Genomic DNA, 13246 nt, shown 5'->3' on the forward strand with positions numbered 1-13246 from the left:
GCTTGGCACATAGTAAGCGCTTAAAAAATACTGTTATTATTTGGAGTCAGAGGTAATGGGTTCGAATCCCGCTCCGCCAATTGTCAGTTGTGTGACTTTGGGCAAGCTGGGCCTCAGTTCCCTCATCTGTAAAATAGGGATGAAGACTGTGAGCCCCCCGTGGGACAACCTGATCACCTTGTAACCGCCCCAGCGCTTAGAACAGTGATTTACACGTAGTAAGCGCTTAATAAATGCCATTATTATTATTATTATTATTAACGGTTGGGCTGTCAGAATATTCCCGGCCTGCAGGGCGGGGCTAGAGGGTGGGCGGGGCCTGGGATGGGCGGGGCCCGGACTGGCCGGGGCGTGTGATTGGTGGGTTCGGGGCTGGGCGGGCGTGTGATTGGCGGGACCGGGATTGGTCGGGGCGTGTGATTGGCGGGTCCGGGTCTGGGCAGGGCGTGTGATTGGCGGGTCCGGGGTTGGTCGGGGCGTGTGATTGGCGGGTCCGGGGTTGGTCGGGGTTGTGTGATTGGCGGGTCCGGGATTGGCCGGGGCCTGTGATTGGCTAGCCCGGGGTTGGGCGGGGCGCGATACTAGAGGGTCCGCTGCCGGGCGGGGCGTGTGATTGGCGGGTCCGGGATTGGTCGGGGCGTGTGATTGGCGGCGGATCCGGGTGTGGGCGGGGCTTCCCTCGGAAATTTCGGACGGGGCGCGCCGGCCTCCAGGACCCGAGCGGGTTTCCGGTAGACGGACGGGGCGGGGGGCGGGGAGAGCCAGGAGGGTCCCGCCGCCCCCTTCTTTTCTCCCTCCTCCCCCTCCCGCAGGGCAGGGCAGGCCGGGGGCCCTCCCCCGCTCCCCAGCCGGGGAATGGCAGGCACAGGAGCAGGAGGAGAGAGGGAAAAGCCGGCGTGCGGGAAGGAGAGAATCGCGGGGAGACAGAAGAGACACAAGGGGAAGGTGGGTGGGTGGGTGGGTGGGCGGATGGGCTCCCCCTGCCCCTGCCGGTCCCGGTGCCCGCGGCGGCCACCCGCGCCCCGTCCGTCCGTCCGCCCGTCCGTCCGACGGCAGGTACCTGTGAGCCCAAAGCCCCGGACGGCGGCTCCCGCGGCGGCTGCTGCGGCTGGAGGAGGAGGAAGAAGAGCCGCCCCGTCCGTCCGTCCCTGGGCGGTTCGGGGCCAACGAAGGGGGCGGGGCCTAACGGAGGAAAGGGGCGGGGCCGCGCAGTCGGATTGGCCCGCGGCCGTCGGGGGGCGGGGCTTGATGGGGAAAGGGGGCGGGGTCAGGGGGCGTGCATCCGGATTGGCCCGCGGCCGCCGGGGGGCGGGGCTTGATGGGGAAAGGGGGCGGGGTCAGGGGGCGTGCATCCGGATTGGCCCGCGGCCGCCGGGGGCGGGGCCAGGACGGGATTGAGGGCGGGGCCGTGCAGTCTGATTGACCCGCGGCCGTCGGGGAGCGGGGACTGACGTGAAGGGGGCGGGGCCGGGATTGGCACCCGGATTGGCCCGCGGCCTCCGGGGGCGGGGCCTGACGGGGAAGGAAAGCGGCGTGCAGTCTGATTGGCCCGCGGCCGCCGGGGGCGGGGCGTGCATCTCTCTTTATACCGTGAGCCCACTGGGGGGTAGGGACCGTCTCTCTATGTTGCCAACTTGTACTTCCCAAGCGCTTCGTATAGTGCTCTGCACACAGTAAGCGCTCAATAAATACGATTGAATGAATGGATCCGTATTGGCCCGTGGCCTCCGGGGGCGGGGCCACAGAAGGGGCGTGGCCGTGCCGCCGGAGTGGCCCGCGGCCGCCGGGGGGCGGGGCCGGAGGGGCCGTGCAGCCTGATTGGCCCGCGGCCGCCAGGGGGCGGGGCCTGACTAGGGAAAGAGGCGGGGCCAGGGGGCTCGCGCATCCGGATTGGCCCGCGGCCGCCGGGGGGCGGGGCCTGACGAGGAACAGGAGCGGGGCCAGGGGGCCCTGCAACCGGATTGGCCGGCTGCCATAGGGGGGCGGGGCCTAACGAGGAAAGGGGCGGGGCCAGGGGCTCGTGCATCCGGATTGGTTCGCGGCCGCGGGGGCGGGGCCACGGAAGGGGCGGGGCCAAGCAACCGATGCGTCTCCTCCAAGGGGCGGGGCCACGTGAGGGGATGGGTTGCTCCCTTCATTCATAATAATAATAATAATAATAATGATGATGATGGCATTTATTAAGCGCTTACGATGTGCAAAGCACTGTTCTAAACGCTGGGGAGGTTACAAGGTGATCAGGTTGTCCCACGGGGAGGCTCACAGTCTTAATCCCCATTTTACAGATGAGGGAACTGAGGCCCAGAGAAGTGACTTGCCCAAAGTCACACAGCTGACAGTTGATAGAGTCGGGATTTGAACCCACGACCTCTGACTCCAAAGCCCGGGCTCTTTCCACTGAGCCCGTTGTTGGGTAGGGACCGTCTCTACATGTTGCCAACTTGGACTTCCCAAGCGCTCAGTACAGTGCTCTGCGCACAGTAAGCGCTCAATAAATACGATTGAATGAATGAATGAATGATGTGCATCTAGCTGTGAGCCCGCCGTTGGGTAGGGACCGTCTCTAGATGTTGCCAACTTGGACTTCCCAAGCGCTTAGTACAGTGCTCTGCACACAGTAAAAGCGCTCAATAAATACGATTGAATGAATTAATGAATCTAGCTTTATCTCTATGCCGACGACTTCACACCTGTCCACGTGTTTTGTTTTGTTGTCCGTCTCCCCCTTCTAGACTGTGAGCCCACTGTTGGGTAGGCCCCGTCTCTAGATGTTGCCAACTTGGACTTCCCAAGCGCTTAGTACAGTGCTCTCCATGCAGTAAGCGCTCAATAAATACGATTGAATGAATGAATCCCCCTCCCAACCCCACACCATTCATTCATTCAATCGTATTTATTGAGCGCTTACTGTGCGCAGAGCACTGGACTAAGCGCTTGGAAAGTCCAATTCATCAACAGAGACAGTCTGTACCCAACAACAGGCTCACAGTCTAGAAGGGGGGAGACAGCAGAAAACAGAGGGGAAGAGAAAGGAGAGCTGAAGGGTAATAATAATAATAATGATGGCATTTATTAAGCACTTACTATGTGCAAAGCACTGTTCTAAGCGCTGGGTAGGTTACAATAATAATAATAAAGACCTTTATTAAGCACTTACTATGTGCAAAGCACTGTTCTAAGCACTGGGTAGGTTACAATAATAATAATGACATTTATTAAGCACTTACTATGTGCAAAGCACTGTTCTAAGCGCTGGGTAGGTTACAATAATAATAATAATAATGACATTTATTAAGCGCTTACTATGTGCAAAGCATTGTTCTAAGCACTGGGGAAGTTACAAGGTGATCAGGCTGTCCCACGGGGGACTCACAGTCTTAATCCCCATTTTCCAGATGAGGTCACTGAGGCACAGTGAAGTGACTTGCCTAAAGTCACCCAGCTGACAATTGGCGGAGTCTGGATTTGAACCCATGACCTCTGACTCCAAATAATAATAATAATAATAATGGCATTTGTTAAGCGCTTACTATGTGCAAAGCACTGTTCTAAGCGCTGGGGGGATACAAGGTGATCAGGTTGTCCCACGTGGGGCTCACAGTCGTAATCCCCGTTTTACAGATGAGGGAACTGAGGCTTAGAGAAGTTAAGTGACTTGCCCAAGGTCACACAGCAGACATGTGGCAGAGCCGGGATTCGAACTCATGACCTCTGACTCCAAAGCCCGGGCTCTTTCCACTGAGCCACGCTGATTAGGTAGGGGGAAGAGAGCAGAGGGGCTGAGAAGCAAAGGAGCGGAAAGCAGAGGAGTAGAAAGCAGGGGGCATTCATTCATTCAATAATAATAATAATAATGGCATTTGTTAGGCGCTTACTATGTGCAGAGCACTGTTTTAGGCGCTGGTATTTATTGAGTGCTTACTGTGTGCACAGCACTGGACCAAGAGCTTGGAAAGTACAATACTGCAATAGAGAGACAATCCCTGCCCACAACGGGCTCACAGTCTATAAATGAATAGAATTATGGATATATACACATTATTAGACTGTATTTTAGACTGTGAGCCCACTGTTGGGTAGGGACTGTCTCTATATGTTGCCAATTTGTACTTCCCAAGCGCTTAGTACAGTGCTCTGCACATAGTAAGCGCTCAATAAATACGATTGATTAATAAAATAAATAGAATAATGAATATACACATATATATATACACATGCTGTGGGGCGGGGATGGGGGTAGAGCAGGGGGAGGGAGTCAGGGCAATGGGAAGCAGCGTGGCTCAGTAGAAAGAGCCCGGGCTTTGGAGTCAAAGGTCATGGGTTCAAGTCCCGGCTCTGCCAATTGTCAGCTGGGTGACTTTGGGCAAGTCACTTCACTTCTCTGTGCCTCAGTTCCCTCATCTGTAAAATGGGGATTAAGACTGTGAGCCCCCCGTGGGACAACCTGATCACCTTGTAGCCTCCCCAGCGCTTAGAACAGTGCTTCGCACATAGTAAGTGCTTAATAAATGCCATCATCATCATCATCAATGGGGAGGGAAGGAGGAGTAAAGGGGGGCAGAGGACCGTCTCTCTATGTTGCCAACTTGTACATCCTAAGCGCTTAGTACAGTGCTCTGCACACAGTAAGCACTCAATAAATACGATTGAATGAATGAATAATAATAATAACGATGGCATTTGTTAAGCGCTTACTATGTGCAAAGCACTGTTCTAAGTGCTGGGGAGGATACAAGGTGATCAGGTTGTCCCCACAGGGGGCTCCCAGGCTTCATCCCCATTTTACTGATGAGGGAACTGAGGCCCAGAGAAGTTCAGTGACTTGCCCAAGGTCACACAGTTGACAATTGGCAGAGCCGGGATTAGAACCCATGACCTCCGACTCCCAAGCCCGGGCTCTTTCCACTGAGCCACGCTGCTTTTCTTAAGAAGCAGACTTCTAGACTGTGAGCCCACTGTTGGGTGGGGACCGTCTCTATATGTTGCCAACTTGTACTTCCCAAGCGCTTAGTACAGTGCTCTGCACACAGTAAGCGCTCAATAAATATGATTGATTGATTGATTAAGAAGACTAGAAAGCTCAGAGCAGAGAGCTGGGGGGCAAAAAGCAGAGAGCTGGAGGCTAATGCTTTGCACATAATAAGCGCTTAATAAATGCCGTCATTGTTATTATTAAAGACTTTTAGACTGTGAGCCCGCTCTTTTAGACTGTGAGCCCACTCTTTTAGACTGTGAGCCCACTGTTGGGTAGGGACTGTCTCTATATGTTGCCAATTTGTACTTCCCAAGCGCTTAGTACAGTGCTCTGCACATAGTAAGCGCTCAATAAATACGATTGATGATGATGATTAAAGTGCAGAGGACTCGGGACCTCTTGGCAGGAAGTAGGAGTCCTGAGATAATAATAATTGTAACAACTGTAATTTTTTTGAAGTGCTTACTGTGTGTCGGGCACTGTACTAAGCACTGGGGTGGATACAAGCAAATTGGGTTGGACACAGTCCCTGTCCCATGTGGGGCTCCCAGTCTCAATCCCCATTTTACAGATGAGGGAACTGAGGCGGAGAAGTGAAGTGACTTGTCCAAGGTCACGCAGCGGACAAGTGGCAGAGCCAGAATTAGAACCCATGACCTTCTGACTCCTAGGCCGGACCTCTATCCCCTATGGGGTGATGGGCTACGGGAAATGTGCCTCGTTAAAGTCTAGATGGGGGGAGAGAGACATTAATTTAAGTGAATTCATTCAATCGTATTTATTGAGCACTTACTGTGTGCAGAGCACTGTACTAAGCGCTCGGGAAGTACAAGTGAATAAATGACAGATATGTACACAAGTGCTGTGGGGCTGGGAGAGGGGAAGAGGTAAGGGAGCAAGTCAGGGGACACAGACATTACTATAAATAAGTGATTAATTAATGATTAAAGATGTACATACATGGAACAGACCAAAAAGAGTGGAAAATTATAGGGGGGGAGGTTGAAGAAGCATTTTTTTTTAATATTATATTTGTCGAGTGCTTACTATGTGTCTAACTGTGTTCTAAGTACTGGGGTAGATAGAAATTAATTAGGTTGGACACAGTCCCTGTCCCTCATGGGGCTCACAGTCTAAGCAGGAGGGGGAACTGAGGCACAGAGAAGTTCATTCATTCAATCAATCATATTTATTGAGCGCTTACTGTGTGCGGAGCACTGTACTAAGCGCTTGGGAATGCCTTCTAGACTGTGAGCCCACTGTTGGGTAGGGACTGGCTCTATATGTTGCCAACTTGTACTTCCCAAGCGCTTAGTACAGTGCTCTGCACACAGTAAGCGCTCAATAAATACTATTGATTGATTGATTGATTGATTTCCTGGGCCTCAATTCCCTCATCTGTAAAATGGGGATGAAGACCGTGAGCTCCGTGCAGGATACGGACTGTGTCCAGCCCAATTAGCTCTTGTCTACTCCAACACACTTAAACTTGTGCTTGATAATAATGGCATTTATTAAGCGCTTACTATGTGCAAAGCACTGTTCTAAGCTTTGGGGAGGTTACAAGGTGATCAGGTTGTTCCGTGGGGGGCTCACAATCACAATTTTACAGATGAGGGAACTGAGGCCCAGAGAAGTGAAGTGACTTCCCAAAGTCACAAGCTGGCAATTGGCAGAGCTGGGATTTGAACCCATGACCTCTGAATAATAATAATAATAATAATGGTATTTGTTAAGTGCTTACTATGTGAAAAGCAATGTTCTAGGTGCTGGGGAGGTTACAAGGTGATCAGGTTGTCCCATGGGGGCTCACAGTTTTAATCCCCATTTTCCAGATGAGGTAATGAGGCACAGAGAAGTGATAATAATGATAATAATAATAATGATGATGGTATTTGTTAAGCGCTTACTATGTGAAAAGCACTGTCCTAAGTGCTGGGGAGGTTACAAGGTGATCAGGTTGTCCCACAGGGGCTCACAGTTTTAATCCCCATTTTCCAGATGAGGTAATGAGGCACAGAGAAGTGATAATAATGATAATAATAATAATGGTATTTGTTAAGCGCTTACTATGTGAAAAGCACTGTCATAAGCGCTGGGGAGGTTACAAGGTGATCAGGTTGTCCCATGGGGGCTCACAGTTTTAATCCCCATTTTCCAGATGAGGTAACTGAGGCACAGGGAAGTGCAGTGACTTGCCCAAAGTCACACAGCTGACAGTTGGCAGAGCCGGGATTTGAACCCATGACCTCTGACTTCCAAGCCCGGGCTCTTTCCACTGAGCCACGCTGCTTCTCTGATAGGTAGTAAGTGCTTAACAAATACCACCGTTATTATTAATTCACTCGAATGTGAGCTCTCAATGTGTGCAAAGCACTGTGCGCGCACTTGGGAGAGGACAGTATAATAACAGACACATTCTTGCCCACAACGAGCTCACAGTCTAGAGGGGGAGACAGATTTTAATATAAATAAATAACCCAGCCCACATACTTCACTCCTTTAACGCCAACTTTCTCCCTGGGCCTCCACTTCGTCGATCTCACCTGCCTCTGGCCCGGAACGGCCTCCCTCCTTAAATCCCACAGACGATTCCTCTCCCCTGCCGTTCAAAGCCTTATTGAAGGCCCATCTCCTCCAAGAAGCCTTCTCTGGTTAAGCTCTCTTTTCCTCTTTTCCCACTCCCTTCTGCGTCACTCTGACTTGCTCCCTTTATTCATGGCTAAATCGGTTATTCATTCATCCCAGCCCCACAGCACTTATGTACATATCTGTAATTTATTCCAATTGATGTCCGCCTCCCCCTCTAGACCGTCAGCTCGTTGTGGGCAGGGAATGTGTCTGTTTATTGTTCTGTTGTCCTCTCCCAAGCGCTTAGTCCCGTGCCCTGCACTCAGTAAGGGCTCAATAAATATGATTAACTGAAATTAACTGAAATTCTCGGCTTCAAGGCCGTCCATCCCCTCGCCCCCTCCTACCTCACCTCCCATCTCTCCTTCTCCAGCCCACCTTTCACCCTCCTCCTCCACCAAGCTCGCTCTCTTCCTCCCTTCAAAGCCCTACTGAGAGCTCACCTCCTCCAGGAGGCCTTCCCACACTCAGCCCCCTTTTTCCTCTCCTACCCCCTTCCCCTCCCCACAGCACTTGTATATAGGTCAGGGGTTCAAATCTCAGCTCCTCCACTTGTCAGCTGTGTGACTTTGGGGCAAGTCACCTCACTTCTCGGGGCCTCAGTGACCTCATCTGTAAAATGGGGATTAAGACTGTGAGCCCCCCGCCGTGGGGCAACCTGATCACCTTGTGAGCTCCCCGGCGCTTAGAACAGTGCTTTGCACATAGTAAGCGCTTAATAAATGCCATCGTTATTATTGATGATTATTCTATTTGTACAGACTTATTACTGTATTTATTTTACTTGTACATATTTATTATTCTATTTATTTTGTTAATGATGTGCATATAGCCATAATTCATCATCATCATCATCAATCGTATTTATTGAGCGCTTACTATGTGCAGAGCACTGTACTAAGCGCTTGGGAAGTACAAATTGGCAACCTATAGAGACAGTCCCTACCCGACAGTGGGCTCACAGTCTAAAAGGGGGAGACAGAGAACTAAACCAAACATACTAGCAAAATAAAATAAATAGAATGGACATGTACAAGTAAAATAAATAAATAAATAAATAGAGTAATAAATATGTACAAACATATATACATATATACAGGTGCTGTGGGGAAGGGAAGGAGGTAAGATGAGGGGGGGTGGAGAGGGGGACGAGAGGGAGAGGAAGGAAGGGGCTCAGTCTGGGAAGGCCTCCTGGAGGAGGTGAGCTCTCAGTAGGGCCTTGAAGGGAGGAAGAGAGTGAGCTTGGCGGATGTTCTGACGATTTTGACCACCTGTCTACACGTTTTGTTTTGTTGTCCATCTAATAATAATAATGATGATAATAATAATAATGATAATAATGATAATAATGGCATTTGTTAAGCGCTTACTATGTGCAAAGCACTGTTCTAAGCGCTGGGGAGGATACAAGGTGATCAGACTGTTCCACGTTCCAGACTGTGAGCCCGTTGATGGGTAGGGACCGTCTCCCTCTGTTGCCGACTTGTACTTCCTAAGCGCTCAGTACAGTGCTTTGCACGCAGGAAGCGCTCAATAAATACGATGGAATGAATGAATGAATGACTGCAAGGAAAAAAACCAATTTTTCTTGAATTTCGGTGAATACCATTAATCCGGTGGCGCCACCTGGTGGCTACGTCAGCCAATTACAGGCCCCTTTTCCTTCATGTGAATTTTGCTTTTAAAAAGGGCCTTTTCTCCTCCGTCAATCAATGGAATTTCATTCATTCAATCGTATTTATTGAGCGCTTACTGTGTGCAGAGCACTGTACTAAGCGCTTGGGAAGTCCAAGTTGGCAACGTAGAGAGACGGTCCCTACCTAACAGTGGGCTCACAGTCTAGAAGGGGGAGACAGACAACAAAATATAGTAACAAAATAAAATAAATAGAATAAATATGTACAAGTAAAATACATAAGTATTTATTTATAAATATTATAAGTAAAATTAAATAAAATATTTAATAAATAATAACATACTATTAAAAATACCAACTACACTAATAATTAAAATAATAATTATAAATAAATATGATTAAATATATAGATAATATAAATATAATTCAAAGTATAATTTAATTTATAATTTAATTTAATATTTAATTTAAAAATATAAATATTCTTAAATACTAATAATTAATATTATTAATAAATAATAAATATTTATTAAGCAGCATGGCTCAGTGGAAAGAGCAAGGGCTTCGGAGTCAGAGGTCACGGGTTCAAATCCCAGCTCCGCCAATTGTCAGCTGTGTGACTTTGGGCAAGTCACTTAACTAAGTCACTTATGTTGCCAACTTGTACTTCCCAAGCGCTTAGCACAGTGCTCTGCACGCAGTAAGCGCTCAATAAATAAATGAATAGAGTAATAAATATGTACAAACATATCTACACATATACAGGTGCTGTGGGGAGGGGAAGGAGGGGGAGAGGAAGGAGGGGGCTCAGTCTGGGAAGGCCTAAGGTGATACAACTTAGGTGATACAACTTAGGTGAACTTGAGTGCTTCCTAAGGGCAGAGCACTATACTAAGCGCTTGGAAGAGTTCAGTATGGCTGAGTTGGTAGACAAGTTCCCCATCTGCAATGATCTTACTCTATACTCTTTATTACTCTATTTATTTATTTATTTATTTATTTATTTTACTTGTACATTTCTATCCTATTTATTTTATTTTGTTGGTATGTTTGGTTCTGTTCTCTGTCTCCCCCTTTTAGACTGTGAGCCCACTGTTGGGTAGGGACCGTCTCTATATGTTGCCAATTTGTACTTCCCAAGCGCTTAGTACAGTGCTCTGCACATAGTAAGCGCTCAATAAATACGATTGATTGATTGATTGATTGATCTTACTGTTTAGAGGAGGAGACAATAATTGTTCTGACGACTTGACACCTGTCCACACGCTTTGTTTTGTCGTCCGTCTCCCCCTTCTAGACTGTGAGCCCGTTGTTGGGTAGGGACCGTCTCTAGATGTTGCCGACTTGTACTTCCCAAGCGCTTAGTACAGTGCTCTGCACGCAGTAAGCGCTCAATAAATACGATTGAATGAATGACTGATAATGATAATAATAATTACAACACTTAAATGCTTACTATATGGCAGGCACTGTACTAAGCAAGGGGGTGGATACAAGGAGATCAGGTTGGACACAGCCCCTGCCCCACTGTGAGTCTCCATTCATTCATTCATTCACTCAATCGTATTTATTGAGCGCTTACTGTGTGCAGAGCACTGTACTAAGCGCTTGGGGAGTCCAAGTTGGCAACATATAGAGACGGTCCCTACCCAACAGTGGGCTCACAGTCTAGAAATCCCCACAGACTGAGCACAGAAGGGACGAGGAGCAGCGTGGCTTAGCGGAAAGAGCCCGGGCCTGGGAGTAGGAGGACCTGGGTTCTAATTCTGGCTTCGCCACATGCCTGCTGTGTAACCTTGACAAGTCATTTCACTTCTGGAGGCCTACGTTACCTCATCTGTAAAATCATCAATCGTATTTATTGAGCGCTTACTGTGTGCAGAGCACTGTACTAAGCGCAGTAAAATGAGGATTCAATCCCTGTTCTCCCTCCTACTTAATTATTATTACTATTATTATTAATAATAACTGTGGTATTTGTTAAGTGCTTACAGAGAAGCAGCATGGCTCAGTGGAAAGAGCACGGGCTTTGGAGTCAGAGGTCACGGGTTCAAATCCCAGCTCCGCCAATTCTCAGCTGTGTGACTTTGGGCAAGTCACTTAACTAAGTCACTTATGTTGCCAACTTGTACTTCCCAAGCGCTTAGTACAGTGCTCTGCGCACAGTAAGCGCTCAATAAATATGATTGAATGAATGAATGAATGAACTTAACTTCTCTGTGCCTCAGTTCCCTCATCTGTAAAATGGGGATGAAGACTGTGAGCCCCATGTGGGACAACCTGATCACCTTGTAGAGAAGCAGCGTGGCTCAGTGGAAAGAGCACGGGCTTTGGAGCCAGAGGTCATGGGATCGAATCCCGGCTCCGCCACATGTCTGCTGTGTGACCTTGGGCAAGTCACTTCACTTCTCTGAGCCTCAGTTCCCTCATCTGTAAAATGGGGATTAAGATTGTGAGCCCCACGTGGGACAACCTGATCACCTTGTACCCCCCCAGCGCCTAGAACAGTGCTTTGCACATAGTAAGCGCTTAACAAATGCCATTATTATTATTATTATTATTATTATTATTATTATTATTATTATTGTTATCCCCCAAGCGCTTAGAACAGTGCTGTGCACATAGTAAGTGCTTAACAAATACCATCATTATTTTTATTAATATTATAATATATTATAATATTAATTATATATTATATTAAATATATATATACTATATATATAATGCGAATATATTACTGCATTATATTACTGCGAATATATTACTGCATTATATATATAAAAATATATATTATAATATATTAATATATTAATATTATTACTGCGAACCCTGTCTGGGACAGGGACTGTGCCTGAACTGTATCTTCCCCAGCGCTTAGAACAGTGCTTGACACATTGCAATAATAATAAAGGTATTTGTTAAGCACTTAACTATGTGCTAGACACTGTACTAAGCACCGGGGTGGATACAAGCGGATCGGGTTGGACACGGTCCCTGTCCCACGTGGGGCTCACAGTCTCAATCCCTATTTTACAGATGAGGTAACTGAGGCATAGAGAAGTTAAGTGACTTGCCCAAGGTCACTCAACAGACCAGTGGCGGAGCCGGAATTAGAACCCATGACCTTCTGACTCTCAGGCCCAGATTCTATCACTACTCCATGCTTCTCTGAGACCACTTAATATCACAATTATTATTATTATTATTATTATTATTATTATTGTGAGCACGGTAGTCTAAGACACCCACCTTGCCCGGGAGGGAGGGTTGAAGATTGGATGGAGAAATAGTTACAAATAGGAAATAATCAATTTAGAGACGTTGGAGACTAATTTTGGAATTTGCCAAAATCAGGACCCCATCGAGTGCTAACAGAATAAACCAGACTCTGTGACCGCACAATTTCCACTATTATAGCTCCCCTGTGAAAAGCAAGGAGAGCGGAATAGCCATATTCTGAGATTTTAATTTTTTAACATTTAACTATTTTATATTTAAAAATACACGCATCCGTTTCCTTCTGTTGAGATGTAATTTTCGGCTAACTCGGTATATGAAAATCCTTCGGCTCTGAGAAACAGTGTCCGTGATCGCCAACTCTATCTTAATTAGATCTGCCCTATTTTTTCCTGCAGTTTATTTTCATTATTTTCCAGGTGATCCGGCTCTCAGGGTCTGAGGAGAATTTGTGCCGGTTCCTATTGTGGCCACATTTCTTCCTTCCCCGCCCTCTTTCTCTCTGAATTCTCTTTAGATTTTCCAGGTGTAATAATAGCGGGGCTATATTTAATTAAAAATTGGGTTTGATGTGAATGAATGGGGCTCTCTTCACTCAGGAATTAAAATGACGTATCTGCGCGGAAGCTCAGCGAGGCAAATTGGGTTGTTTAAACGGAGTTAGAAGCGACGTGGAAAGAGCCTGCGTTCTACTCCTGGCTCTGCTGCTCTTCTGCTGTGTGACCGTGGGCAAGTGACTTCACTTCTCTGTGCCTCAGTTTCCTCTT

At 47.8% G+C, this 13246-nt stretch overlaps 1 protein-coding gene across 3 annotated transcripts in view; it reads right to left on the reverse strand.

Moving 5' to 3' along the window:
* ICA1 (islet cell autoantigen 1) overlaps positions 1 to 1145 on the reverse strand; it is a 62215-nt gene extending 61070 nt beyond the window's left edge. For 2 of the 3 annotated variants that reach the window (XM_038769499.1, XM_038769493.1), the window contains exon 1: positions 1061 to 1142. The gene's annotated coding sequence lies outside the window, so the exon portion shown is untranslated. Of the gene's footprint in view, positions 1 to 1060 lie in introns of all 3 variants that reach the window. The other variant, XM_038769506.1, reaches the window with a different exon arrangement.
* Positions 1146 to 13246: the final 12101 nt, after the last annotated feature.

Source organism: Tachyglossus aculeatus, chromosome 2 (genome assembly GCF_015852505.1).
Source record: "Tachyglossus aculeatus isolate mTacAcu1 chromosome 2, mTacAcu1.pri, whole genome shotgun sequence".
Lineage (NCBI taxonomy): Eukaryota > Metazoa > Chordata > Mammalia > Monotremata > Tachyglossidae > Tachyglossus > Tachyglossus aculeatus.